The sequence below is a fragment of the Leptonotus elevatus genome, unplaced genomic scaffold (assembly GCF_054856555.1).
Source record: "Leptonotus elevatus isolate MCC_2025b unplaced genomic scaffold, RoL_Lele_1.0 HiC_scaffold_173, whole genome shotgun sequence".
NCBI lineage: Eukaryota > Metazoa > Chordata > Actinopteri > Syngnathiformes > Syngnathidae > Leptonotus > Leptonotus elevatus.
The window spans coordinates 1-5000 of NW_028233564.1; the positions used below are offsets into that span (position 1 = coordinate 1).

At 60.3% G+C, this 5000-nt stretch overlaps 1 pseudogene; it reads right to left on the bottom strand.

Annotated features, from left to right (window-relative positions):
• Nucleotides 1-740, bottom strand: LOC147155053 (18S ribosomal RNA; annotated as a pseudogene; the record flags this gene model as incomplete).
• Between the last annotated feature and the right edge of the window lie 4260 nt (nucleotides 741-5000).

Consider the following 5000-nt stretch of genomic DNA (forward strand, 5'->3'; position numbering starts at 1 on the left):
CCAACTACGAGCTTTTTAACTGCAGCAACTTTAAGATACGCTATTGGAGCTGGAATTACCGCGGCTGCTGGCACCAGACTTGCCCTCCAATGGTTCCTCGCCCAGGGGTTTGGAATGCGCTCATTCCAATTACAGGGCCTCGAAAGAGTCCTGTATTGTTATTTTTCGTCACTACCTCCCCGAGTCGGGAGTGGGTAATTTGCGCGCCTGCTGCCTTCCTTGGATGTGGTAGCCGTTTCTCAGGCTCCCTCTCCGGAATCGAACCCTGATTCCCCGTTACCCGTGGTCACCATGGTAGGCGCAGAAAGTACCATCGAAAGTTGATAGGGCAGACATTCGAATGAGACGTCGCCGCCGCGGAGGGCCGGCGATCGGCTCGAGGTTATCTAGGGTCACCAAGAGGGCCGGGCCGGCGAGCGGGGGTGGCTCCCCGCCGCCCCCCTCCTCCTTCCGCCGAAGCGGCCGGGTGGGAGGGAGGGACAGAGGAACGCGGCCCGCCGCCCGCCGAACCCGCGTGGGTTTTGGGTCTGATAAATGCGCGCGTCCCCGGGGGTCGGCGCTCGTTTGCATGTATTAGCTCTAGAATTGCCACAGTTATCCAAGTAACGGCGGAGCGATCAAAGGAACCATAACTGATTTAATGAGCCATTCGCAGTTTCACTGTACGGGCCGTGTGTACTTAGACTTGCATGGCTTAATCTTTGAGACAAGCATATGCTACTGGCAGGATCAACCAGGTAGCCTCTGGCGCGGCCGCAGGCGGCGGGCGGGCGGCGCGAGGAGCGAGACCTTCGCCGCCGACGGGCGGTTCGGGTCGCGTCGCGGGCGCCGCCACCGCCGCCTGCCGGCCGGCTGGGGCGGACGGTGCCTTTTCGGGGGGGGGGTTGCGCTATTGGAAGAACGATCGGGACGAGCAGATCGAGATCGCGGTAGAGGCCCACGCCGCGGTGGCATTGGGGCACGCACGCACGCACGCCTACTGGCCTCCCTCTCGAACCTCCGCGCGGCGCGCCAGGTGCTTCGGCCTCGCCATTTGTTTGAAGGGCATGAGAAACATAGTGCTTCCGGAGGCACCGCCGCCGCCTCCGGGCGCCAACCTCCCCCAGACTGGGCTCGCGCCTGTCGGGCGGGGGAGGGAGGGCCGGCGGGGCGCCGGGCTCCGTCGTAGGACGGCCGGGTGATGGCTTCGTAACCCCCCCGCCCCGGTTAAAGGGAGGGGGGGCGTACGTCGCCGGTTCGGGGGGCGTCTCGGCCTCGCTTCCAATCGGGCGCGCCGGGGCTGTGCGAGCGCCGGGCCGTCAAAGGCCGGCGTTCGCGGTGGCCGGGGCGCTGTAAGGCGACCCGCGAGCCGGAGGAGCCGCCCGCCCGAACACCGGCGCGAGGCCGGCCGGCGGGGGCCCTCCGAAGGCGGGTCTTGGATGCCGTTCGTACGTGGGAGAAGGTGCGGCGTGTCGCGGGCGACGGCCTGCTGCCGAGGCTCCGGAGGCTCCGGGGGCGGCGCTCTGAAAATATCCGGAAGATCGGCCGACTTGGAAAAAAATTTGAGAACCGGGGCTGAGGAGGGGGAAAATCTGGCCAGGGAGGCCGACCCGAAGTGCCTCTAAGTCGGATAGGGATTGGGCGAAACTCCCTTGGAAGTGGCACTCTGAAAAAATTTCCAAGTTTGGCTGACTTAGAAAAAATTCGAGAACCAGGATGAGGAGGGGGAAAATGTGGCCAGTCAGGCCGACCTGAAGTGCCTCTTAGGCGGATAAGGTTGGGCGAAACTCCCTTGGAAGTGGCACTCTGAAAAAATTTCCAAGTTTGGCTGACTTAGAAAAAATTCGAGAACCAGGATGAGGAGGGGAAAATGTGGCCAGTCAGGCCGACCCGAAGTGCCTCTTAGGCGGATAGGGGTTGGGCGAAACTCCCTTGAAAGTGGCACTCTGAAAAAATTTCCAAGTTTGGCTGACTTAGAAAAAATTCGAGAACCAGGATGAGGAGGGGGAAAATGTGGCCAGTCAGGCCGACCCGAAGTGCCTCTTAGGCGGATAGGGGTTGGGCGAAACTCCCTTGAAAGTGGCACTCTGAAAAAATTTCCAAGTTTGGCTGACTTAGAAAAAATTCGAGAACCAGGATGAGGAGGGGGAAATGTGGCCAGTCAGGCCGACCCGAAGTGCCTCTTAGGCGGATAGGGGTTGGGCGAAACTCCTTGAAGTGGCACTCTGAAAATATTTCCAAGTTTGGCTGACTTAGAAAAATTCGAGAACCAGGATGAGGAGGGGGAAAATGTGGCCAGTCAGGCCGACCCGAAGTGCCTCTTAGGCGGATAGGGGTTGGGCGAAACTCCCTTGAAAGTGGCACTCTGAAAAAATTTCCAAGTTTGGCTGACTTAGAAAAAATTCGAGAACCAGGATGAGGAGGGGGAAAATGTGGCCAGTCAGGCCGACCTGAAGTGCCTCTTAGGCGGATAGGGGTTGGGCGAAACTCCCTTGAAAGTGGCACTCTGAAAAAATTTCCAAGTTTGGCTGACTTAGAAAAAATTCGAGAACCAGGATGAGGAGGGGGAAAATGTGGCCAGTCAGGCCGACCTGAAGTGCCTCTTAGGCGGATAGGGGTTGGGCGAAACTCCCTTGAAAGTGGCACTCTGAAAAAATTTCCAAGTTGGGCTGACTTAGAAAAAATTCGAGAACCAGGCTGAGGAGGGGACCATCTGGCAAGGGAGTCCGACCTAAAGTGCATCTAAAGCGGATATGGGTTGGTCGAGCCTCCCTTGATTTGCCCTGGAGCTCCCACGTCTTAAAAAGGTCTCTCCTATAATTGTACACCAACCATTTTGAGGTTTGGGTGCAAACCTCTCGAATGGGGGGACTCGGTCCCCTATCTACAGCGCCCCTAATGACGACAGGTGGTACTGCGCCCCTGGTAGCCCGGCCATTGAAAATGAATGGGCCCATTCATTTCAATGGGGAATTTCGACCCCTGGTTGCCCGCCATTCATTTCAATGGGGAATTTCGACCCCTGGTCGCCCGCCATTCATTTCAATGGGGACTTTCGACCCCTGGTTGCCCGCCATTCATTTCAATGGGGGATTTCGACCCCTGGTCGCCCGCCATTCATTTCAATGGGGGATTTCGACCCCTGGTAGCCCGCCATTCATTTCAATGGGGGACTTCGACCCCTGGTAGCCCGCCATTCATTTCAATGGGGGACTTGGACCCCTGGTAGCCCGCCATTCATTTCAATGGGGGATTTCGACCCCTGGTCGCCCGCCATTCATTTCAATGGGGGACTTGGACCCCTGGTAGCCCGCCATTCATTTCAATGGGGGATTTCGACCCCTGGTCGCCCGCCATTCATTTCAATGGGGGATTTCGACCCCTGGTAGCCCGCCATTCATTTCAATGGGGGACTTCGACCCCTGGTTGCCCGCCATTCATTTCAATGGGGGATTTCGACCCCTGGTCGCCCGCCATTCATTTCAATGGGGGATTTCGACCCCTGGTAGCCCGCCATTCATTTCAATGGGGGACTTGGACCCCTGGTAGCCCGCCATTCATTTCAATGGGGGATTTCGACCCCTGGTAGCCCGCCATTCATTTCAATGGGGGACTTGGACCCCTGGTAGCCCGCCATTCATTTCAATGGGGGATTTCGACCCCTGGTCGCCCGCCATTCATTTCAATGGGGGATTTCGACCCCTGGTAGCCCGCCATTCATTTCAATGGGGGACTTCGACCCCTGGTTGCCCGCCATTCATTTCAATGGGGGACTTCGACCCCTGGTTGCCCGCCATTCATTTCAATGGGGGACTTCGACCCCTGGTTGCCCGCCATTCATTTCAATGGGGGATTTCGACCCCTGGTCGCCCGCCATTCATTTCAATGGGGGACTTCGACCCCTGGTTGCCCGCCATTCATTTCAATGGGGGATTTCGACCCCTGGTTGCCCGGCATTCGTTCCTATGTGGCGGGGGATTTCAACCCCAGGTCGCCCTCGTGTGGTTCTTTTTGGCGCAGCTGACCGGGCTCCGCTGCTCATGGAGGTTTGCTAGTGGAGGATAACCCCCTGCCTGGGCAACTCGAACGCCCGGCATTCGTTCCTATGTGGCGGGGGATTTCAACCCCAGGTCGCCCTCGTGTGGTTCTTTTTGGCGCAGCTGACCGGGCTCCGCTGCTCATGGAGGTTTGCTAGTGGAGGATAACCCCCTGCCTGGGCAACTCGAACGCCCGGCATTCGTTCCTATGTGGCGGGGGATTTCAACCCCAGGTCGCCCTCGTGTGGTTCTTTTTGGCGCAGCTGACCGGGCTCCGCTGCTCATGGAGGTTTGCTAGTGGAGGATAACCCCCTGCCTGGGCAACTCGAACGCCCGGCATTCGTTCCTATGTGGCGGGGGATTTCAACCCCAGGTCGCCCTCGTGTGGTTCTTTTTGGCGCAGCTGACGGGCTCCGCTGCTCATGGAGGTTTGCTAGTGGAGGATAACCCCCTGCCTGGGCAACTCGAACGCCCGGCTCCCCCCCGGTCCGCTGGAGCTCCTCCAACGGCCAGCAACAAGCCCCGAAGACGGGCGCGCTCCCCGCGGTCCGCTGGAGCTCCTCCAACGGCCAGCAACAAGCCCCGAAGACGGGCGCGCTCCCCGCGGTCCGCTGGAGCTCCTCCAACGGCCAGCAACAAGCCCCGAAGACGGGCGCGCTCCCCCCGGTCCGCTGGAGCTCCGCCAACGGCCAGCAACAAGCCCCGAAGACGGGCGCGCTCCCCCCGGTCCGCCAACGGCCAGCAACAAGCCCCGAAGACGGGCGCGCTCCCCGCGGTCCGCTGGAGCTCCTCCAACGGCCAGCAACAAGCCCCGAAGACGGGCGCGCTCCCCCCGGTCCGCTGGAGCTCCTCCAACGGCCAGCAACAAGCCCCGAAGACGGGCGCGCTCCCCGCGGTCCGCTGGAGCTCCTCCAACGGCCAGCAACAAGCCCCGAAGACGGGCGCGCTCCCCGCGGTCCGCTGGAGCTCCTCCAACGGCCGGCA